General features: G+C 45.3%; 1 pseudogene; it reads right to left on the reverse strand.

Moving 5' to 3' along the window:
• Positions 1-5,102: 5,102 nt before the first annotated feature.
• Positions 5,103-24,443, reverse strand: LOC146890781 (NHP2-like protein 1 homolog; annotated as a pseudogene).
• Positions 24,444-25,334: the final 891 nt, after the last annotated feature.

Raw genomic sequence — 25,334 nt, forward strand, 5'->3', positions numbered from 1 at the left:
GGATGATGATGTAACTGTCGTCACCGCACAGCCCAACACATCCCATGTGTGCATGGGGGACTCTGAAAGGAAGCCTGCAGAACTACCAGTGTGTAACAACAGAGTCCGTAACATCATCATATTTAGTTCATACTTGATGGTTGTGTTAGTCTGGGCTCTCTAAAGGAACTTGAATATACATACATACATACATACGTTACATGAGGACTCACCTGATTGGTTTATGGATGAGGTTCTGGTACCCACCAATGGCTCTCTCCCACTTGAGAGGCAGAGGATCTGCCAGCTGTTTGATCCACAAGGATAGGTGTCTCAGCAGACCCCACCTGGCGTTGGAGGCCTAGAAGGTTCCTGGAGAGCTGCTGGCCTTCGATCTAGGTCAGAATTCTAAAAATCTATTTCTAATACAGGTAAAAGAATGCTTCAGCAGCAGGATAGATGAGCCTGCTGGCAAGAGTGGGGACAAGCAGGCAAAAACTCAAATGTCCTTCTGTGTTCTCTTATGTGAGCTGCCGCCAGAAGTGACCACCCAGAGTTAGGATGGATCTTCCAACTTCAAATAATCAAGGAAAATCCTTTGCAGGAGTGCCAACAGCTTGTGTTTTAGTTGGTTCCGGATACACTCTAGTTGACAACTAAGGTTAGCCATAAGAATAACGATAATGAATAACCATGTTGCTAGTTCATAAGCTATTATGCTATTTTTGTCATTATTTTAGTTTTTATTTTTTTATTTTATTTAAACCCTTCCTTATCAAAGGAGTTCACTGTCAAATAACATGCCGAGGTATAGTAGCCTCGGCCTCACGCACATGGTTGCTACGGCATTTGTCGATCCCACCAAGCATTTCCATGGAGGGGCTGCCTGGCTCACCTAGACCTGTGTGCACTATTGTTCTCCACAACCATGAAACTGCTGAGTGCCGCATTCCTCAGAACACATCTCCATCCTTGCCAATTAACACATGAGCATTCTTAGATCAGGCTGTGCTTGAGTCTAACGAGTCTGCGGCTAAATGTAAAAGAATGAGTGACTTAGAGTGAAGCTGAAGATTGAAATGTCAGACCAAGCTCAGGGCTTCCCCTGGGGATGGGACACTCTGATAACCACCATCTTTGCAAAACTGCAGGCAGTCCTGCTTCTCATGTAACACGAAAGACTTATACTTGCCCTATGGTTTGGACCTGACAAGGTCTCCCTCCACAGGTCATAAATATGCCAGCCATAAGAGTCCAGTCTCTCACACATTAACCACACATCAAAAAAGTTCCCGCCCTCCAGCAGTGTGCTTAGGAAAAAGTGAATGAATGTGTGGGACTGGATTTTGGTTTCTTTGGTTTTACCTACCATAGGGTAACTCCAGTGTCTTCCGGAAGAAGCAGCTGCCACATCATCTTCATGCTCCGTCTCTATGTTGTGTGTCCCCTCCTTTCCTTCCAGCACTTTCTGTTTGGTCTCATGTCTTCCTACTGGAGAAGTCAACTGGAGAACTCCTTTTACAACCTTCTTCATTCTGGTTGATTTAGCTATTATTGGACCATTTTTATTTCTTCCTAAACGATTCAGACTTAATTGCATGTTTTTCTTCTGCCTTTGGCTCAAGTGTGCTAATTAGGTAGTATTTAGTCTGTCTCAAGTTTATTATTAGACTTTTATTGTCCCTCCATTTGCTAAATTGCAGAGAATTTGTATTTTTAGGGTTCTCTCCATTCATGGTGTTGTTATTTGAGGAAGTCAAAGAAAGCCTCTTTAAAAGTAGGCTTTGCCTCTATATTTTCGATCCCAGGTATAAAATTCTGTATACCAAACTGAGGCTGCTTAATTCTGCTGTTGCTCAGCTTTAGTAAAGCCGACAAGATTCTAGAGCTTTCTCTTATAGCAAATGGCTTATAAAGCCATGGGCTGCAAGATCACCATGTTGGAGCTCTCTCGCCTTCCCTGTGGCTTTCTATTGCCAACAGGGATCCCTGCTTGATCACTTCTGTCCTTTGTTCTCCTCCCCTCCACAGCTCACAACTTATTAGAAGCTACACAGCTGTAGTGAGGAGCTGTGGGCAGGCCTGCTTTTCATCCCGCCCAGCTCCCCCATGGCTAGCTTAGCCCCGGAATAATAACACACAAATTGTATTCATTTAAACACTGCCTAGCCCATTATCTCTAGAGAGTTAGTTACTGGCTAACTCTCACATCTTGATTAACCCATTTTTAATAATCTGTGTAGCACCACAAGGTGGTGGCTTACCAGGAAAGATTCAGCATGTTTGATCTGGTGCTGGCTCCATGGCGTCTGCCTCATTGCCCTCTTCCCAGCATTCTGTTCTGTTTAGTCCACCTACCTAATTTTCTGTCCAATCAGAGGGTCAAGGCAGTCTCTTTATTAACCAATGAAAATAACACATAACAGAAGGCCCACCTACATCATTTCCCCTTTTTCTATTTAAACAAAAAAGGCTTTCACTTTAACATAGAAAAATTACATATAACAAAACAATTATCGAGTAAGAATTACAGTTACAATATTTATATCTATTTTATCTTTATCATAATAATGGAAAAATATAACTATAACTAACCATTCTTCAACTCCATCAAAGACTCCAGAAGGATATAATATTACCTAAGTAAGAAAGAAGTAAGCAACTTCCAAAACTCTAGAAATGACAGAGACATCTCGCTGCCTGGACAGTCACCCAAAGTTCCTCTGTATCATTGGGGCACCCATCTTCAGCCAACAGGCCCATAGTATCCAGAGACATTTCCATGAAGCATGAAATTTCAAAGGCAGTTCAGTCACTATCTACAGTGTCCTGCAGAATGTCTTGCAGACTCCTTCATGAATCAGGAACCCCGAAAGATCATCTCACCTTTAGGCAAGTTCAGCAGTCCTCTCTCTGTTTGTTCTCTTTGTCCAGTTTATACAACAGTCCAGGCAAGAGCAGTTTCTTTCCCAAATGGCTAACCACCTCCATAAGGAGCCTCTTTGATGCCCATCTTCCTCTTGAAATAGATTGGTGCTGCTTAATTCTGCTGCTGCTCAGCAGAATTAAGAAACTTAATTATAAGTGCTTATAAGTGTAAAAGAACACTTATAAGCAATATTGGGGAATATGAACATAGTTATTTCTCTCCAAACTTCTTCATGCTGTATAGGGGCGCTGTTACTCAGGTCTTTCATGGTATAAACTGTGTGCTAGATTCATCTCAGTCGACAGTTGAGCAAAGTAATTTCTTGAGGCTATTCATAGCAACCTTTCAGGAGGACGGGGTCTATCATACCATATTGGGATAGAAGCAATCCACAGGGTCTCATCCTCTGTGAAAACAAAAGAAGAACTTTTCCAAAACATCATAACCTTAGATCCAAATTTTGAAGTCAAGGTATTTTCAAAATATCTATCTTGAATTAGTTCAGCAGCATTTATAAACAAATATCTTTTAGCAGCTGTTGCTCCTTCCTCAGCATTCAAACAATTCAAAGAGAGCATAATAGCATACAGTATCAAGATTCTCTGTGTATTTTCCATCTTTTTGTGGCTTTACTTTAATCTCTATTTCTTTTATTTTTACTTTTACTTTTAGAAACAGGTTCTCTGTATATATTTGTCCTGGAATAACTCTGTAAACCAGGATGTCCTTGAACTCACAGAGATCCACCTGTCTCTGCCTCCCCAGTGCTAGGATTAAAGGTGTGTGCTACCACACCTTGAAGTAACAGGTGAATCTACCTCTGCCTCCCAAGTCTTGGGATTAAAGGTGTGTACCACCACACCCAACTACTTTCTTTCTTCCTTTTTTACCCTAAGAACTTTAACCTTTAGCCTGTATATATTTTTAACACATAGTAAACCACTTAGAGGTTTTCTTCATCTTTGAATCTCTCTTTACTGTATATCTCTCCTTTTTTCTGACTATAAGAGCCTTTAAATTACTAAGCAATATGGGTAGGATTAAAGCTGTGGCTTTGATAGCTGGATCCAGCCCATTCCTTAGCTTTCCAGCCTCATGGTGGAAGTACAGGCTGTAGCCATTTTTTTTTTGCCACAACTCTATGGCATTTCAAGGTCCTTGCCAGCAAGCACGCTGCAGCATTCTGCTCACAGACCACACTCAGTCGGACTGCCTGCCTGAAAGAGTCAGAATTTGCCCTGGCAGAACGGCCCAGAAAGCTGGCATTTTAAAACAGCACAGCTTTTTTCCTGCTATGGCTGAAAACTGAAAAGCATGCATTCAGCTTTTCATCAACACCATTTAAGTGTTTTGTAACAGGACCTCTTAAAGGAGCTGCAAAGTTTTGCAGCTAAAGTTTAGTCAGGAAGCCTCTCTTAGATGAGAGCGCTTGCTTGCCTCTAGCAAGCAGAGTAGACCCGAGAAATTGCTGCTACCAAGAAAACATGCTGTACTCTATTCTTTTCCAAGATTTCTCAAGCTTTCTGTGGATTTAGTTATCCATGTTTGGGCGCCATTTGTAGTGAAGAGCTGCTGGCAGGCCTGCTTTTAGTCCCACCCAGCTCCCCCATGGCTAGCTTAGCCCCGGAATAATAACACACAAATTGTACTCATTTAAACACTGTCTGGCCCATTATCTCTAGAGAGTTAGTTACTGGCTAATTCTCACATCTTGATTAACCCATTTTTAATAATCTGTGTAGAACCACAAGGTGGTGGCTTACCGGGAAAGATTCAGCATGTTTGATCTGGTGTCTGGCTCCATGGTGTTTGCCTCATTGCCCTCTTCCCAGCATTCTGTTCTATTTAGTCCACCTACCTAATTTTCTGTCCAATCAGAGTGCCAAGGCAGTCTCTTTATTAACCAATGAAAATAACACATAACAGAAGGCCCACCTACATCACACAGCCACATTCTTCGACTTGGCTTGTTTGTTCATTCAGTCAGTCAGCAGATGCCTACTGAAGGCTGTCCTATAGACACCAAGGACAAAACTGTGGAAATGACTTAAGTCCCCCCCCTCCTGGAGTTTATACGACAGTGGCTGGAAACCTGCTCTGGATAAAAACACATGAAAATATAGCTGCCCAGTGGAATGTATTCCATTCCTATTTTCTCATATTCTGAGCCTTTAGACTTTCTCATCATGCATTGCTAGGAGACCTGCCATTCCTCCAGTACAAGCAGAGTACATTTCTCTACCTCTTCTTGCTGGACGTTGGCCATGTCATTCCCTTCATCCTATGGAATATGGAAGACTATGATTTGAGGGAGGTTTGCAATATGTTCTTCTGGTACTGCTATGAAAATATGCCCCAGCAGTCCAGTCCCACGATAATAAAACACCCATGGGTCCTACTTGGATGTAACACACTGTCTAGAAAAGAGTCCCGTAGAGGTGAAGTCAGAGCAGACTCATTCAGCTGAACCCAGTCTAGATCAGCCCAAACAATGGGACTGTAGTAATAAAAATAAAGGTCAGTGATTTTGTGGGTTGATTTGTGACAAAGCATTCGCTCAGGGATTAGGGAGTCGTAGAAGTGGTGATTGGTGCTAAAAGAAAAAGGAAGTCGTAGGGAACAGAGAGAATGTCTTCTTTTAGAGGGAGGTGTAGACTCATAGGCTCTCAGCGTGGGAAAGCATCTGAGTAGGGGTTTCTAGCACTCAGCTGGTTAAAGCTTTGTCAAATGCTGTGTAGCTAATTTGTTTTTAATACACTGAATGGGTTAAGGCATTGCTCACAACATTCTTAGAAGACTGAGGCTCAGAGAGAGTTTTGTTATTCGTTTTTTCAGTCTCATACATTATAAAAGGAAAGCTGGTGTCTTCTTTTCCGATTGCTAAAATGATAAAATAAAATAAAATAAAATACTCTGGCTAAAACCGCTTCGGGGAGAAAGGTTCATTTTGGTTATAGGGATATAGTCTGTCACAGAGGGGAAGACGTGGCATCAGGCAGGAGAGGAGGCTGAGGGGTCCCTTTGCCTTCACACTCAGGAAGCAGAGAGCAAGCAGATAGTGGCACTAGGCTACAAAGCCTCAAAGCCCCACCCCATGTGACACACTTCCTCCAACAAGGCTCCACCTCTTAAAGATTCTAGAACTTTCCTAAACAGTGCCATCAGCTGGCAACCAATTGTTCAAACACATACATCTATGGGAGATATTCACGTTAAAAACCACAGCAGAACTCTATTCTCCTTCAACCCCAACTGAGGATTGAAAACATCCCCCTGGATGTAATGTCTCCACGAGACAGATCTCACTTGCTAGGGGTTGCGCTTCCTAATAAGACTACTGTTCCTTCAGATTCAGCTATAACTGGAGGAGGCAGTGTCCCCCACATTTCCAAACTACTCCAAAAATTCAGTGGTTCCCACAAGCCTTTCAGCTTTTATAATTTTCTAGAACTCACAGAATTCAGGGAAAACTGTACTTCAGATCCGAGTTTCATTATAAAGGACACAACAAGAAGAGGCAACCAAATAGGAAGGCCTGGGGCTGGTGCTGTGGAGCACAGAGCATCTCTGCACACACTTTGTGGCATCAGGATACATCACATTCCCAGCATGTTATGTGTGTTCTCCGAAACTTGCCCTGAACATTCTCAGTGCCTAGAGATTTTTTTTTTTAGTTTTTGATATTGAAATATAATTACTTTTCTGCCTTGCTTTCCCTCCTTGCAAACCCTTCCATATATGCCTCCCAACTGTGTTTCGCATTCACGGCCTCTTCTTCCGTTATTATTGCATGTAACATGAGGGCCGGCTTGTTGGGGTTTCTGTCCCACCCGGTACCCCACAACCGGCATGCTCCAAAGAGAAAATCAATCACACAGAGAACTCTATAAGTTATAAAGCTGGTTGGTCCATTAGGTCAGGCTACTTATTAGTTCTTATGACTTATCTTAACCCATTATTCTGATCTATGTTAGCCACACAGGCTCAGTACCTTTCTCAGTGTGACAGCTTACATGTTGTCTCTTCGGTGGTCTGCGCAGGAATGGCTGAGGAAGTTTCCTCCTCCCTAGCCTTCTCCTATTCTCATTGCCCCGCCTCCACTTCCTGTCTGGTTGACCCACCTATACTTCCTGCCTGGCCAATCAGCATTTTATTAAAATACATGATTGATGGAATACAGACAATTCTCCCACACCATTTGCATTCATATATATGTATATAGATATATTTTCCCCAATAGAACCTGCTCCATATAATGTGTATGTATGTTTTCAGGGAATGACCTTTTGACACTAGAAACTAGAAACAACTAGAAAGCCAGTTGGTGTGTTCTTCCCTGGGGAATACCTCCTCTCCTGCTCCCAGCTGTCCTCCTTGCCTATAGTTTTCTGTGTAGTGTTGAGGCCTCAGGGGGGTTTCCCTTCCATCCACTTTGGCATTCCCTTCTTGATCGGTTTGCTCCCCAGCATTTTCTATCCAGACAATGGTCCTATTTCACTTTCCTGGTTTCTAGTTACTCCAGGCTGTGTACTCATGCTGGAAGATTTGGAACTGGGAGTCTCCAATGAGAGAGAACACGTCATTTGTGAGTGTGGGTCTTGGCTATCACACTCACTATTGTCGTTTCTCTTTCCGTCCACTTCCCTGTAAGTTCATAACTTCACTTTTCTTTACACCGGAATAGTATTCTGTGGTGTATATGCACCACATCTTCATTATCCACTCATGGACTGAAGGATGTTTAGGCCGTTTCCAGCTCCTGGCTCTTGTGAACAGGGCAGCGCAGAGCGTGGCTTAGACAGGACTTGTGGAGTAGGATGGCGAGTCCTTTGGTTATACGCCAAGGAGTGGTGCAGCTCGATCCTGAGGCAGACCTATTCCCAGCCATTCTTAAAACAAGGTGGCAATACAAGCCCCAAGGGGGAATTTTAAAAAGGAAATGACCAGTCGGACCCATGGGCTGCGGAGCAGACAACATTCAATCAGAGCTCCAAGGGCTTTGTGGGGATTTCCTCAGCTTTTTGTTGCCAGGAATGGTAACTTGGGGGAAGACTGAATTGCACAGAAGTAGAGTGATGGTTAGTTTCAATTCTCACCAGCTACAACCTAGCCTCATCTGAGAATTTCTGCAAGGACTCAAGGACTGCCTCTGTCAGGGCGGTCTGCCGCGGGGGGGGGGATATTGTGTTGATTGACCCGCTTGGAAGTGAGTGGTCCTGTTTGATGGAGTTTGAGCCCTGGATTTTATAAGAGCAGTTGAGAAGGGAAGGAAGGGAGGGATGCAAGGAAGGGAGGGAAGGAAGGAAAGAGGGAGGGAGGGAGGGGAAGAGGGAGGGAAGGAGGAAGGGGGAAGATGAACTGAGCAGTAAACATGAACTCATCCATTTTCTTCTCTTCTTGGCTGTGATGTGACCTAGCCGCTTCACATTCCTGCCTTGATTTCCCCACACTGAGGGGCTTTAACCTGGAATTGTGAGTTAAAATAAACCCTTCCTCCCCTAAGGTGTTTTTTTGGTCAGGGTATTTTAGCTCAACAGCAGAAGTGAAACCAGGACAAGAGCTTTGTTGATGTTGCTGCTGTGACCGCTCCCCGTAAATGTAAAACAAAGTCCGTGAAGCACACACGAGAGCTCATTCTAAAAACCACAGATCTCAGTGGGCTGAAATAGTTCATGTTTTTTCAACAGAATGGCACACATCTGTGGACAAATTTTGAAGTCTCAAAATACACCCAGAGGAAACTTTTGCCCCTGTGACTGAAGGGTTAAAGCTTCGTGGTCCTTGACTCTGAGCACCTTGGGTCTCAACGCCAGCAGAACACCCAGGCAAGCCTTCAGACAGTGGGAGATGTTTGCATGCTGATTAATTTTTGATGGTCGGCTGAACATTTGTTTAATCTCTGGTTGAGACTTTTGCACTCCAGGCAGAGGGGGAAAGCATGAAACGACGGTCTCAGCACTTTCCCCCCACACTCTATGCGGGCTGCGGGGAACTGGGATTGACAAGGCGAGTGTAGGCATGAATGTATTAACCTCGTTTCCTTGGGAACCACCGAGTGGAGGGGAGCATGTCAGTCACATTTAGCAGCCTGCGCGGTGTAAGGCAATTAGTTCCAGAATTTGTCAGATGACAGTTCTATTTTTGAGCACTTTCTTATCAATTAGAAGAAGAATGCCTGACGCGTGGAGATTTCTCAGCAGTTTGCGGCGCAGTAGCGTAGTTTAGAGGCAACACGAAGGGGAGCTCACACTGCCTCCTACAAAGACCGTTCTAATTTGTTCCCTCAGTGGAGCATCTTGATGGATTGGCTCAGGGTTGAACACAAGCAAGGGAGTGAGGCCGCTTAGCTCGGTCTCTTCAGAGTGAAAACAGACGCTGAGGCGGTACACGCTGTTCTCCGACAGCTTGCCCTGGAAATTAACGACAACGCAGATCGTGAAGGAGTTCTTGTGTGCGGGCTTCAGGATTTGGAGGAGGTTAGAGCAACAATAATACAAATAAGCATCAACCAGCAGCATTGACAGCACACCAGGCTGTGTGATGCACACGGGTCCAGCATGTCCTCCACTTTGCCTACAAGGCTGAGGACAGAGTAGGGTAGCCTCTGAGAATGGCATGACACAGTGGCTTATGGGTGCTGTGGAAATGACTCGGTCAGCAAATCGCTTGCTGTGCAAGCATGGGGTCTCAAGTTCAAGTCCCTAGTACTTAAGGAAAAAGGTGTTTCCCGCACATAGCAACACACATCTCTTATTCAGCCACCAGAGAGGCAGAGGCAGGAGGAGTCCCTGGAGCTTGCTAGCCAGCAAGCCTAGATAAGTCGATTCATTGAGAGACCCTGTCTCAAGAAAGTAAGGTGGTAGCAATTGAAGAAGACACTCGGAGTCTACTTTCAGTTTCTGCATGAACGCGCACCACATGTTACCTGTACCAACGTGTACAACCCATATGAACATGTACACATATGCAACTCCATGAAAGTTAACACGAACTCTTAATCAAGAGGTTGGATGGATCTGGGTGACGTGCTATTCAGAAGTCTGCAATATTCAATTATATTTGTTTCAAGTTAAGAAGACTTAGCCTTGAGCAGCTTCACGCTGGAAAGCCAGCCAAAGACAAGCAAAACTGGGACCCAATCTAGTCTTCTTGCAAGCCACCCTCAGTGTCCATCACTGGCCCTACTCAGACAAGGATTGGAGTCCATTAGATATAACATGTGACTTTTCTGTACCATGTGATTTTTTTTTTCTCTGCACAGATTGCCCCGCCCAGCACTTTCACATGTGCCTGTTTACCCAAGAACCAGAAGGGTCATGGTTGATGTCCTCTAAAGCTTACAAGGTCATCTCTAAGCCTTCAGACCATTTCCATGGCGCCTGCTTTGCATCCAGTCTCCAACAAATAGGCCTCTGTTTCTTTGATACATTTTGCTTGGCCCCTGTCACAGACTCCTCCACTTCCAAACAACTCATGTATCCTGCCACATAGACACCCACTCACAATGTCTTGACCCTTCTGTCAGCACTCGCCATGCTTGTCCTCGAATCATACATGTATTTCATGTATCTGTGTACTTGGCCTCCCATGAGTTTAGTAATAGTGGGGACTTGGATGGTTTTGCTCCTGGCTCTCACCCATGTTTCTAAAACAGCGTCTGCTCAGTAAACAGCGGCTAAATAAACAAGTATATAAATAGCAGAACCCTAAATGGGCACAAGTGCCAAAGACAAGTGGGCAAGGTCAGAGTTAGAACGCTGCCACTCAGACATCATGGTGAGGATGTGGTGGACACGGAATGTCCCCGGCTCTCAGCTTGCACAGTTGTCTTAGCATCCCTGAGTGAACCTCAAGGATGATGTCCGGGAAAGACTTGGATGATGTGGCCCTGTTTAGAGGGAAAGAATATTGGTTTAGCTTGGACACAAGAACTAAGGATATCTTCAAAAAATTTAAGACAAGATGATGGTGAGAACCACAAGAAGGGCCTTGGTGTTGAACCTGGGAGGGCATAGTTCTACAGATCTCCTGAGAGCAAACGCTGATCTGAGGAGACAGGAAAGGGGGGAGTTTTCACACTATGAATTTTTGGAGATTTGGGGGATGATTAAGGCAGCACAAGCCCTCAGAGGAAGGCACGGGGAAGCTCATTTGGAGGTAGTTAAGGACTTGAAGCAATCGTTGTTCAACCCATCTTAGTCTCCTGGTCCTTCAGGCAAAGCACAAATGAGAACGTCAGGATTCATCATGGGGACAAAATGCTTACTCTGGACTAATTTAAAGAAATATTTCCACATTTGCCAACCCTCTCAGTCATGCCAGAGATCACACTGACCCATTAGCAAAGTTTTCTGAGGTCAGAGCAGACGGTGATAAACATCCATGATTCCCATCTGCCCTTCCAGGTCTAAACTTCGCTGGAGGCCCATTGCTAAGCAGTTATGTAGACACATTGCTGGCCACTTTGATGAAAATGAGCAAATCAGCAAATAAAAATGGGTGTCTGAGATGCCATCTTGTGGCCTGAGCTAAGAGGAGGTGGTGAGAGGTTAGTGATGAGGGCAGGCTGGCAAGGAAAGCAATTCTTACAAAGTACCTGGAGAGCGGGATGAGGAAGCGGTGGAATGGATCTTGTGTCTGAGGAAAGACTATTCCAAGAAGAGGGAACAGCTGGTGCAGAGGGCCTGCGGCCCAGAGTAGTACAGAATTTTGAGAAATAGTTAGGAAGCAGCTCAGCTGCAGAGGGTGAGTTACCTTTAAGAGTAGATAAGCATAAGAGGTGGTGGAAGCTTTGGTTATTCGGGACCACAATGCCCGTATGTATGTGCACTATATGCATGCAGTACCAGAGAAGGCCAAAAGAGGGCATCATATTCTCCAGACTGTGATTATAGAGGCTCTGAGCCACCACATGGATCATCAGGACCAAACTCAAGTGCTTTGCAAGAGTAACAAGTGCCCCTAACCTCTGAGCCATCCTTCCTGCCTCACTTGTTATACTTAAAATGCTTTGGTAAAGATGTTGGGATTTATGTTGAGCAAAATGAAAGGTGGTTTTATGTACAACAAGAAGTATCCCTTACACCTTCAAAAGATGGTTCTGGCTGCCAGTAGAGGGCCAGGAGTGGTGGCGGAGGGCTGCCGCGGTGGTCCAATCAAAGCACCATGGTGGTTACAATAAGGTGGAGCAGATAAGAGTCAGACAGGGTTCCCAGTGTTTGTCAAAGATAACACGGACAGAATCTGCTAGCAGGAGTGACTTGGGTTTAAGAGAAAGAGAAATGATGTTACTGCATAGATTTTTCGTTAAGCCTTGAATGTGGGGAGGATCTGAGATGGAGCAAAGTGAAGAAAGGAGGCCAAATCAAGAAAGCTCAGTGCCTGGCTGGGCATGATGGCACACACCTTTAAACCTAACACTTGGAAGTCAGAGTTCAAAACCAGCAAGACTTCATAAGAGATAATAATAATACATTAATAATAATAATAAATGACTGAAGGAAGACAGGAAGCAAGCACAGAGCCCGTGCTATGGCCAGTACCTTTGGATGGAGGCAGATCAACGTCGTCTGGACTTGGCACTATGGAGGATGTGGTGGAAGAAATTCCTCAGGGAACAAGGGACTGTGTTTTCCATAGAGAACTGAAAAGCAATAATTAACTAAAAACAGGTCTACTTTTTATCATAACCGTGCAGTGGCAATTCTGAGCACTGTCACTGAAAGGAGTCTTAAGTTATTCTAAGTTCTAAACCTTGTTGCAGATGTCACTGAGATCAAGGACTACCTCCTGTGAAGTCTTGGAATGAGCAAGGTGTATTACTTCCCCTAAGGAATGTGGCACCATCCAGAGAAGGCCGTTTAGGCAGGCCAGCCCCTGCTCCTGCAGTCCCCACTGTTGCCGAGTTTGCGAGTCCCTTAGAACTGGAGTTATCCACATTTTGGTTGCTGGGTACAAGCAGTGATGCGCGAAGAGTTCTCCATCTCGTCTGTATATTGAACCCCTTATCAATACCAGGGACTCTGAGCAGCCGCCACATTCCTTAGGTGACCTTTCCACTCTGAAGATAGTTTCCTTTGGCACAAGATTTTAAGTTTGGCACAAGCACGCTGGGATACATTGGCTCTTGTTGCAAGTACCATAACTAAGCAAATATTGCCAAATCTAGCATCATCAAGCCGTCCCTCCTGCCATTGTCTAAGAGTTCTGTAGGCTTCATAGGTAAGTCTTTAGGTGACAATTATTATTGCTAATAGCCCCTGTGATATTATTTCCATTCTTCTGCCCACAGAAGGCTTCCATTAATATGGAAATCGGAGAGCTCTCTGTAGGGCATTTGAATCTAATAAACTCTGACTGTCTTCGCTCAGGTATAAATCTGTCTCTGTACCTTAGTGGCAGGAACATAAAAGTCGAGGCATGAAATCCTTTCTCTCAAGTAAGTTATCACCAGCAAGAGCATGGGATCAGTGTGTGACCAGTGTGGACCCCTGTTCTTCACAGTTCTGCTCTATGTCAGGAGACTGTCCTTCACTATCCTTGCAGGTATTGGGGATCCTCCACTTATTTCTGCCTGCATCTCCTCTAATCTTTTGATGAATGGAGAGGTACCCCCATATTGCTATAAGTTACAGGGTCTTCCCTTCATCCCTTGATCATAGGGAATGGCTCTGAAGCATGTACACATGTAGTAACAGTTGCCAAGGCTAGGAGCAAGCCTGGCCTACAAGAACATAGCTAATGACCGAGGGGCCATCCTTCACTCAGTGGCTTAGCGTGTTCACCTTCTTCTGAAAGTCCTTGGTGACAAAGAGCACTTCTTCATAGTTCAGGCCACCCACTGCCATAAGGCCAACTCCATAACGCTCTGGTGCCTTCTGCTGACTTCAGAGATTAGACTCAATATGAGGACAACTTGGCATCCAAGGTAGAAAGTCAGCTTGGTTGTCCTCCTACATGAACCTTGGTCTTGGATTCTCTTCTCCCTTCCCCTCTTCCCTAGTCTGGGCATTTCTATGTAGGGTGGAGAAGTTCCTTCCTTCCATCCTAAACTAGACGTTGTATAGACCCAAGTCTCTGAGAGTAGAGTTTGGGACAGAAGGAAGAGGTGGGAGGTAGAAGACAATCCCCACTTCTGCCTCAGGACTCTGGGTTCTGACTCTACAAGTCACTGACTTTGTCTTGCCTCTGCCGGCCAAGCTTCATACTGAAATGACCCCAGAGAAGACGCAGCCCTTAGGCCTGCAGGAATACACTAGACCAAGGTCAGAAGACACAGCTCCCTAAGAGTGCCTTCGCTGAGATGGCGCCCTGGAACCACCTTGGCCTGGCCAAAGACTGCAAACTCTACTGTCCTATCATCTCCATAGGGCAGGCTGATGGGCTGGCAGCAAGGGCATTGCTGCTCTAGAGTGCTGAAGCGGTCCTCAGGGGCCAATCCTCAGTGCCCTGAGTCTCTTGGTGCTTCATGGGACAGTGTCCTCCATCAAACTGAAGGGTTTCGGCTTTTAAGAACTTCTTTTCTCATTGTTTTTAGTTCTTTAAAAATGTTTGAAACTTTAGTACTTAAAAACTTGCAAATATATAAAGACACCATATACAAAAGTTAACAGATCCCATAGTCTCTAGAAAGTAATGAACTTCTATACAATTGGAATCGGAGCAGAAGCTGCGGGGCTTCGCATTAAATCTGACACTTTGTGTATTGAGTATACTATGCTCTTATCCATTACCAAAGCCACACGAGAAAACCCATGACAGAATTAGAACTTGAAAAACAATTCATTTTATATCATCTCTCATGACTCATGGCCATTACCTGCCGCACCAAAATCTGTCTGATTAATTCTTTGAAATGTCTGCAGAATGTTTGGATCATGTTCATCCTTCTGCCAGATCTCTCCCCATTTTCCAGCCCACCCAACCATTGACCACCCTTCCATAAAGACCACACACCCTTTAGTATATGGGCTGCAGAAATCGGACTTGATGAGTTGATTTAAAAGAGAGAGAAGGAGCGAGCTGGAGTTCTGTCTGCCCATTCAGGGCAGCCTCCCCAAGGGGCTGTTGCTACTTTGAGTTTAGGGCTGCATTTCTCAGCTGTCCTCCCACACTAAGTGCTCCAAGGGTCCTTCCCTTGCCTTCTCCGATGTTTCTTTGTAAGTTTGCTTTTGCTTGTTCTAAGCATGCTGGCCTGGTTTTACATGCTTCCCAGTGACTGCAGACAGCCTTTGAGCGGGGGGTGTGGGTGTGGGGGTGTGGGTGTGGGTGTGTGTGTTAGTGAACAAGCGACTGGAGGACACGGTGGGAGCATGCTGTCGCTGGCTGGGAACACATGCGCACTTCAGACTCACATTCATCCCACCAACACATGCCCAAGGACAATCAGAGCAGCCCCTCTTCCTTCCTACCTGTGACAGAGAGTTGCCCCACCCATCAGTATATGGATTATTGGTTCTGTATTTCTGGAGAAATGTAATGACATAAAGCTGAACGTTCCACAGTCACCAAGGGTAAGAAGAAACACACGCAGATAGATACATAGTTCTCCACACATCATATATAGACTTCTAGATCTCTGAATATATGTAGATATAAGAATATTGATTTATTTTCAGTGATTGGGCCATGAAAGAATTGGGTTTGTCAGTCTTCAAGTCTGAAGAACAGGCAAGCAGGCTGGGAACCAAACAGGGAGAGGGTTGATATCAAACTGGAATGGACAATATATATTAAACCCACCCCAGCCATTCAGCTCCTTCCTCATAACCCACCGTAGACATCCAACTCCGTCCGGACAACTCGCCCCAGCCATGCAGCTCCATCAGGTATAGTAGAGCCCATCTTTGCCCACCCCTCACCCCAAGGTGGGAAGAACCAACTTTCTTATGGAAAAAGAAAACTCAACTGGACCCCTAGACCATCTTTGAAAACTCAAACCACCTTGTCTTCAAAGCCCCCAGGAATGTTTTGTACATGTTTTACATTAAATGTTTAGAGAAATGAAAAAAAAACTCCCTCGCATGGTTCCTATTAGCTTCCCCAAAAGTATGAGTTCGAGTTATCGTGAACAAAGACGTTGGGGATTAAGTTTCCATGATCCTGCTGGCCCCGCCTGCCCCTCATTTCCTGCCATCTCCCAGCACAGCAGGAAACAGAGACCATTCAACCCTGGGGCTCTGGGCTCACTCATCAGATAAGTCGATGGCTCCAAGGCCAGCGGGAAATAACAAGGTGTGCCTTGTCCACTCCCGTAATTACTTCCTCACAGTGAGGGGCCCTGAAGACAGCCTCTACCTCAGCCGAGGTGTTCAGTGGACTCAAAAGCTCACCTCATACAGAAAGGGAAAAGACAATGAGGCAAATGCAGAGAAGGATTCTGCAGGACTTTATGGCTTGTCAGAACCCTTCACACCCTTGATCCTGGGCAGTCTGACTCTGACCTATTCTATGGCCTGCAGTTTGTGATAGTTGCTTGACCTTGCTTCCACCCATAACCAGGTAAAGAATATCTCATCTGTCTTATAGAGCAATGTTCCTTGACTTCTAGCCATTATGGAGATGTTCCCAGCTGCCCTCACAGCCATAGGCACCCTGTATTGAGAATCTACCCAAAAGTTAGACTCCCATTTCCATTGTTTTTGTCCTTCTGACAAGGCCAGGTACCCTGACAAAGGCTCCTGACAGCAACTCATAGAGACTGACCCCAAAGCCCTGAGGAAGAAGGGAACAATTGTCTTCCATTTCCTTCTCCCTTCTGTCCCAAACTCCTACTCTGAAGATGTAGATGCCCTGTCCCCTTCTTCTGACCGGCATTATTTTATTTAAAAAGAGATTTATCATGAGATATAAATAACTGATGTTTACCATATGTTTCTCTCCTGGTTAGGACCTTAGCAGGGCCCCTATGTCTGGCTTATGCCCATTGGTTAACACCTTTTCAAGCTAAAACAATGAAGTTCTGATTAAACCAGGGAAGGACTATCTAGGAAGAAAATTAAGGTAAAAGTGTAAGTGTCAAAAATTTTGCCTGGTTTTTATTTGGGATACAAAAGAACCTCCCCAAGTTCACTAGGATGTGCAACTATTTGATGCTTTCCTTATGGTCAAGAGTCCATTCTCTCTGAAATCAAGTCAGGAAGGCTGCCGTATTTGTTTCTCTGTATCCCCAGGGATCTGGCCTATCAAGAAGGCAAAGGGTTCTGTGTCAGTGGGCTGAGCTGTTTGCTCAACACAGTGAGCAAATTGTGTCACATGGAACCCTCTGATCTGTGCTGGGTCCCCAGAGGTGAGAAGGCACAGACAGACCTGATTCCCATACCGTGAACCCAGCAGTGGGAAAGCAGACCGAAAACAGGACAGTGAGCATATGGCCGGTGGCAGGTGGCCTATCCCTCCATGTGCATGAAGGAAGAAGACTCAAGCTTGGTGGCGCATGGCAAGCAAAGGGCTTCAAGGAAAGAGAAGAGTGTATGTCAAGGAAATAGGTAGCCAAGAGATGTATTTGAGATCTCCCATGTAGCTGGAGAATTCTGCAAAAGGGGAGACATGAGCCTGGGCCCCAGGAAGACAGCAGTGACTGTACTGTGCTCTGTAGTGAGAATTTCATCTTACATTACAGGGCACACAGAGTATGAAACCATAGTTACAATCACTGGCCCTGCAATGCACAGAAGATGCCATTTCTATCCTGTTTTATTTGGAGGGGATTGTTTGTGCTCATTGCTTGGTTGTCTTTTGAAGACGGACCCAGTGCCTCAACCGTACTCGACAAGTCTTCTGCCACTAAGCTGCATCCCCAACACTGTTCATCGTTTGACAGTGTAGCCCTGGTTGGCCTTGAACGATTATCCTCCACTTCAGCCTTAGGAGTGCTGGGGTTATAGCACACACCACCTTGCTCGGCTTTTATTTGGGTTTTCCAGTGTTGGTTATGGTTGGATAAATTGATTTCCTCATCTTTTAATAACTCTCTAGGCTTGGTGCCAAGGTTACTGGGGAGCCACTGAGGTGGAAATGCTCCGGCCTCTTTACCTTCCCGGAATGATCAATACTGCAGTTGATGCAGAGTGAATGGCACTGGTTCTCAACCTTCCTAATGCTGGGACTCTTTGATACAGCCCCTCGTGCTGTGGTGACCCTCCCCCGTCAGTAAAATTATTTCATTGCTACTTCAGAACTGTAATTTTACTGTTGTTATAGATCCTAATGTAAATATCTACGATGCAAGATATCTGATATGGGACCCCTGAAGGGGATTGCAACCCAAAGGTTGAGAACTACTGTCTTAGAGGGTCCCCTGGGACTGAGTGAGTGGGTATAATCCAGTTGAGAGATGAACATACCGCAAACATGAGAATTGGCAATTTATGTGGAAAAAAATAGATTGGGGTGTGTGTGTGTGTGTGTGTGTGTGTGTGTGTGTGTGTGTTCTTAAGACTGAGAACATTGAATGGAGGTGTGAATATGGAGTCAAGAGGAGGAATGAGGGTGGCTGAAGGACTCTGTTTTGGTAATACTGATTGCAACAAAAGTGTGGTGTCTACTGGGGTGAAGATACTGTTCTACCCATTAACTGATGACCGCAGTTAAAGCTTAAAACCAAGTATCAGGGGTTCAGGTGAGCTGGTCCTAAGGGATTAGAATAGGAGAACTGGCCCTTGTGTCCTTGTCTGCCATGTTGTGATATAAGCAAGGGAAAGATGCCCTCCCTCCTCGCCCCTTGTCATCTTCAGCAGGCAGGAGAGCTGGCGCTGGTGGTGTGGGTGTGAGAGCAGGAGAATCAGCCCACCCCTTGCTGCTTGCTGCATTGGGCGAGGTAGCCTAGCCCAGACGGTGCTGGAGAGCTAACGCCGGTGGTGAGGATGAGCGAGAGCTGGCAGTCTGATCAGCCCAGTTACCACCCAGACCCTGAACCAGGGCTATGAGTTGGCCCACCCTGACATCCACGCCATCTATGAACTGCTGGAGCACATGAAGGGGCTGGTCCTGCAGACTCAAAGCTGCAGGACCTCCATGACACAGGGCAACAACAGGATATCCAAGAGGAGTCCCGGTCAGGGTCCAGTGTCACCAGTGTAGTGTGTAGCAGAAGTCAGAGGCCTCCAGTCAGACCGATGATGACTCATTGCAACGAACATTTTCAAGTAAGATGTACGGTCTACTGTGTGATTCACTGTCACACTGCAGCTTTCGTGATGAGATTTTTTTTTCTTTTAAATTTTCTTTTATTTTACGGGGTGAGCGGTTGCAAGGGCAGAGAACAGATACGAAAGGACAGGGAGATGAATGGACTCAGGATGCATAATGTGAAGTCCACAAAGAATCAATCAATAAAAGGTTAAAAAAAATAAAAAAAGGAATAAGTGTCGGGGGGAGGGGGAGCACCGAGGGAGGCTTACAGACCCAAGACTGAGCCACATTCTAGAACACTAGAAGTGATGGCCTGGGAGAATATACAGGAAACGCAGTCACAGCCTGGAATTCCCCCTCTGTCTCTGGAAAGATCTTAGAATGCAAGCAAACGGCAGGTCATTATTGCTACATACCTTCCGATAATACTGCTTTGAGGAGGGTAACACAGAACAGGTGCATATTTGGGCTAATTGTTAAACATCATCTCCGGTGACCTTTCTAAGTGCCCACAATGGCAAAAGACCCTCTTCTGGCTGGATTCAGAGGCGCCCACATGGGAGTGGGCTAACCTGGAGGCTGGGGTACCCTGTGGCTTGACTGTGGCCTTCAGATGTTTCCATCTTGACTCTTTTTGAACTAAATGTGTTCCTCATGCTAAGAAGGCACGTGTTTGATGTCGGTCGGAGTCCGAACAATTAAAACATGTTGGGAATTATTAGGAATCGAAGCAGCTGGTATTGAAATACTCTAGCCCTAGGTTTAAATTAGTGAGTTGGCTTTCTTGATAAGAAGTGGTATTAGATTCCAGGCCCTGATTTTGCAATGGATTTGGCTGCTGTCCAGGGCAGACTAACACAGCGGGTCACTCCGTCTCCCTCCCTTCATCTGCTTGTCACCGTTTCCCATTCTTATCCATCACGTTTAAGAAATGCAAAGTGCAAACTCATAGACAAAGCGTCACTTTGTTACTTTTTTTAATAGGCTGCTTTTCCTTAGTAAAATGTTTTTTATTGGGGGAGAAGTAAAATCATTCATCCGCACGCTAAATATTTACTAAACGCTTACTAAGTTCCGGAAACTGTTCGATGTGCCTGAGAGGCAACATATGGAGGAAGTGCCAAGCAGCGGTGTGAACTGGTGGTGTGGGATTGTTGTTCGTGTCTGCTGCCAGTTCTGCCTGAGAACTAATTTGCTGTGCTTGTGGAGCTAGCTGTGGCTCAAGTTCACCATATCCAGGCTCGGTAGTATTTCACCCAACACCAGTGTAGACGTGGGAATCTCTCCTGATGCCCATTTCTAGATGAGAGAAGAAAACGACCAAAAGCTCACCAATGTCTGGGGCAATATTCAAACCACCCTTCTCTGTTCCTCAGTGCCTTGTTGTCACTTGGTTTAAGTGGGTTTACAGCCTCTCTCTGTGGAAGGACAAATACCCCATGGCTAGTCTCTGTGTGTATCAACACTTGTTTCCCTATAGTAGAGTCCTAGAATGGACTTTCAAAGTCATTCTTTTGCTGTAGCAAAGAAATAATAATTTTAACAAAGTTAACAATTAGGAACAAACTGTCCCAGATGTATAGAGGAGTCCCGTAGTGATGCCAGCCAATTTAAAGGCAGGAGTTGCTGTGGGTCTGACTGGGTATCTTTGAAGGGAGGATGCCCTCCCCATACAGTGTCTTCTGAAGACATGTTTGACTCAACATTAGTAAACAGTTCACTAGACCAGCTCTCAGGTCCCTGTGCCCAGAACAGGGTTGGTGGCCACTCTCCACAGTGGCTACTACATCAAGCTGTCCCACCAGGGACTTGGGTAGGTACTTGAGTAGCTGTGGTGTAGCATGACCTAGTTTTGGAAAGGCTGAAGGCTATTGTTCCCTAGAGGTCCTCTGTCCCAAGGATAAAAAGACTGACAATATTAGAACTGGGCCTGGTCTCTCAGAGACCCTTCCCAAGCTACCCCTCGATTATGGACAGGCAAGTTTCTCACTCTGGATAAGTGAGAAACATTAAATAAGGTGAAAAACAATGTGAGCATTGAACCAGATGTGGCTATTTGGAGCATCTGTCCAGTCGTTACCAGCTTCATTTAAATTTATCATCTTGAATGCCTCTCTTCTTCCTCCTCCTACCCCTATCCTCCTCCTAACCCGCTGATTCCAGAGTGCAGTCGGGCATCGTTTACAGTGAATGCTTCTTCTGAGAAATCCATCATTGAGTGATGGTGGTGTGTGTCAACATTATAGAGTGTGTTCACACAAGCCTAGGTGCTGCTGCCCACTGCCCATTGGCTAACTGGGGCATCTCATTGCTCCAAAGCACAGGCCTGAGTATTGCAGGTTAATTGTGAAGATTTGTGGATTTAAAGCGTAGAGCATGTAGAATAAAAACAAGGTATAGAAGATTTGAACGGTAGCCAGCACAGGGCATTCGCAGGAAATGAAGCTTGTGGGGCTGGGTACCGCTCTGGATGAACAATGGGGTAGGGATGAGTGAAAGCAAAGTCTGGGGCTGTAGGGACGCTTCAGTGAGCTAATTTATTGTTTACAGAGCACAGGTACTCTACAAATCTGCTGTAAACTAAGTGCATGGTGTTTATAGGCCAAGGGAGCAGGCTCATACTGTGAAACACAGCCTTATTCTTCATTCAGGCATGGCGAGGCCTCCATGTCCACTTTCATCTTAGGTCAGTTACATCATCTGAGGGAGGGCAGGCATTATGGAACCATAAGGTTCTAGGGCAGTGCTTCTCAATGCTTCTAATGTTGCGATCCTTTAACACAGTTCCTCATGTTGTGCTGACCCCGCCCATGGCAGCAGGTGGCAGGAACAGGAACCCGGGAGCATCCTCTCCAACAAGCACAAAGCAGAGTGAACAAACTGGAAATAGCTGGTGGCCTTTTAATCCCAAAGCCTGTCCCAGTGATGCATGTGCTCCTTCCAGAAAGGCTGCACCACCTAAACCTCCCAAACAGTGACCAAGCGGGGACCAAGTATTCAAATGTCTGAGATTATAGAGGACATTCTCATTCAAATCACCATAGACTCTATCATTTATTTTTCTTTCTTTTTTTAATTTTTCCACTTTTTTATGTGTACAATGTTCTGCCTGCATGCTATTAGAGGACCAGCTCTTATTATAGATGGTTGTGAGCTACCAGGTGGTTGCTGGGAATTTAACTCAGGACGTCTGGAAGAGCAGGCAGAGCTCTTAACTTCCGAGCCATCTCTTCTGACCCTTATTTTTCTTTCGTAAGGCAGGCTTTCACTATGGGACCCAGCCTGGAACTCATTACGTAGACCAAGCTGGCCTCAAACCCACAGAGACCATCGACCTCTGCCTCTGAGTGCTAGAATTAAAAACACAGGCTCCCATGTCCCATTTCCCTCCTGCTTCTATGCAGCTCATCTCCAGACTACATCTGGAGAAAAGCCATCAAGATTATAAATCCCTAAAGACAGAGTTCGTGGGCTGGAGAGATGGCTCAGTGGTTAAGAGCATTGCTTGCTCTTCCAAAGGTCCTGAGTTAAATTCCCAGCAACCACATGGTGGCTCACAACCATCTATAATGAGGTCTGGTGCCCTCTTCTGGCCTGCAGACATACATGCAGACAGAATATTGTATACATAATAAATAAATAAATAAATAAATATTTTTTTAAAAAAAGACAGAGTTCATCATCCTGTCCTTGGGCCTGCCCATAGCCGTTGCTCAGGAAATACTGGTTTAAAACATTAATAAATGAGCATCTTACCCAGACTTTTAGAAACTTAGCACCTAAATCTAAGTTCCTTTCTTTCTCTCTAATAGTAGTGAAGTTCTGGATACAGAAGGGGCTGTTCCTCTGTTAGAAGACAGCTGCAGAGGTTCACCCTAGAGACACTCAGGGATGGCCCAAGGGAGGAAGTTCTGATGTACTGTGCAAGGCTGTGCATCACTCGGAGACTTCAGGTGCCATGCATGGGTGATGAGATCACCCCTTATATCATGATAGATCACCCATGATATAATGGGCTACCACAAAGCATGAAACAAATTACTTTAAATCAGAATATAAGAGGAGGCACAATGCAAATCCCCAAGGTGCTAGCAGCTAGTTAAGATTCGCCCCCTCCTGCAGCCAGCAGACCCACCGTATCCGGCACATCATGTACTAAGGAACTGGACTTAGATCTGTCCCCATAAAGATCTCTCCCTGCCTTTGTCTAGTGTCTCATGCCTTGTAGGGGGCTTTTTCAAACACTTGGTTTGCACAAAGGATATGGTAGATAGGTACTCCAATCCCATTTTACAAAAGGAGAAACTGAGGCTCAAGAGTTAGGAGTTTGTTCTAGGTTACATGTTGAGAAGCAGAGCCAAGAACCTGGTACCTACCTTGTCCCCAGGTCTCCTGTATTAAATAGATTCCTTGGCAGCTGGTTATTTTGGTGACTTCAAATGAGAAAATAATTTAACATTGCCTTGTTCCCTGCCCCACAAGACTTACTAGCTCTGGATCATGAATACCAGGACAGGACGCAGGCCTGGTATGACTTCAGAGAAGATGGACTTTTAGCAGTTCACTTCCATGTATCCCAAGCACAGGAATGAATGTCCAGGATGGGTAGGGAGTGGCTAGGATCACCAGGCCCGCTGTTAGAATTACTAAGGCTATAGCAATCCCTCTTCTTTTGAAAACTACTTGAAAGCCCTGTTAGGAACTAAATCAGGTGACTGCAAACTAGCATAAGGGAATTTCCCTGGGGCAGGAGGAATGTTCTCTAAGTTGATCACAGTGAGTGAAGTTACATTTTAAATGGGCGCGAAACATCAATTCATAAACATACAATGGGAAAATGCTTGATGTATATCATCTATCCAAAGAGCGGTGCATGTCTCCTTCCCCACATTACACGTGGAGAAACATATTCTTTTTTTTACAGTACTTATAATAGAAACCGGCTGGAAACATTACATGCTAACAGATCATGTGATCTACAACTAGGGCGGGAGACGGCAGGAAAGGACAGAGGCCGTAAGCCCATACTGAGAGCCTTTCAATAGACTGCTCAATGCACTGGATCCACTGCATTCACTGAGAGCCTTCTTTGATGGTAACAGAACAGACTTGACGGATGTCAGGCCTCGAGCCCCGACAAGTCCATCCTAGCGCCTGTTTGAAGCGCGCAAATACCTAGAGGGCATTTCTTGCCTTCTCCAGCAGGGGGAGGTGCAGGATGATCTCCAAGGGCTCCGTCTCTGATGCCCTCGCGATCAACTCAAGAGATGCCCCCGTTAAGGGTTTTGGTGGCATCCCTGGTTCCTTTTCAAAGCTGCTTGTAGTTACATGGCCGCTGAACAAAGTCCAGCAACTTCTTGGTGAGGTGGGCATCTGGGAGGGGAGGGGAGTGGTCCTCTGTCATCAGCCTCTGTCCTGGCTGCGGTGCTCCAGCCTCGCTGTCATTTGAGAAGCGGAAACCCGTATTTTTAAAACTTAGACTCAGGTGGGTTTTTCGGTCTAGTTTTCTTTTCCCTGACATTATGGGATTAAAAATGTGAGGGAACTCACAGAGTCATAAAAAGGAGTTTAAAATTAGTTTCTGAGAAAACCAGGTAAAAGGAAGAAGGGTGATACAGGTGTGGTTTGGGAGGGAAAAAAAATTCTTTTCATCAAGCAGCTTGGAGACGCTTGAGGTGTCAGTATCTGGTTTGACTCCAGCACCAGCCTAGCTGTCCTCCAAGCCCCTGGGCCAGGCTGCTTGGGAATGTCACATGGTCTAGCTAAAGAAACTCAACATTGGCAGACCTTATTTTTTTTTTTTTAGCATCTTGAAAATGTGATAATTGTCTCAGATTTTGTTAAAATATCAAACTACATCCATTTTTAAACTAGTACCATATGCTTTGTGCCTGCAGCGGAATCTTCATACCTGGTTTGTGGACTTAAAAACCCCTTCTTAGCGACACGACCTCTAAATGAGTTGAACCAGAGTGAAAATGTTGGCTTTTAGTTGTGAAATTCACAGATAAAATTCTCAAGGCTCAGCTTGGAAGCTGATAACCCTTAGAGAGCCTTGCGTTGCCTTCCCCCCAAAGAAAGGTGGCAACAGGAAGATGCAGGAAATAAATGTGTGAATATCCTCCAGGTTAGTGTGGGCTTTTCAGAAGCCTCAAAGAACTAATGGTTCTTTCTCAGAATTAGATCAAGTCCATCTAGCCGGTTGATGGGTCACCAGCTGAAACATGTATCCCCATAATGAAGCTCACATTGTACACTAAGTAGGTGTCCGGACTGGGGCTTCCCCAAGACATAG

The sequence above is a fragment of the Myodes glareolus genome, chromosome 18 (genome assembly GCF_982192425.1).
Source record: "Myodes glareolus chromosome 18, mMyoGla1.1, whole genome shotgun sequence".
NCBI classification, from domain to species: domain Eukaryota; kingdom Metazoa; phylum Chordata; class Mammalia; order Rodentia; family Cricetidae; genus Myodes; species Myodes glareolus.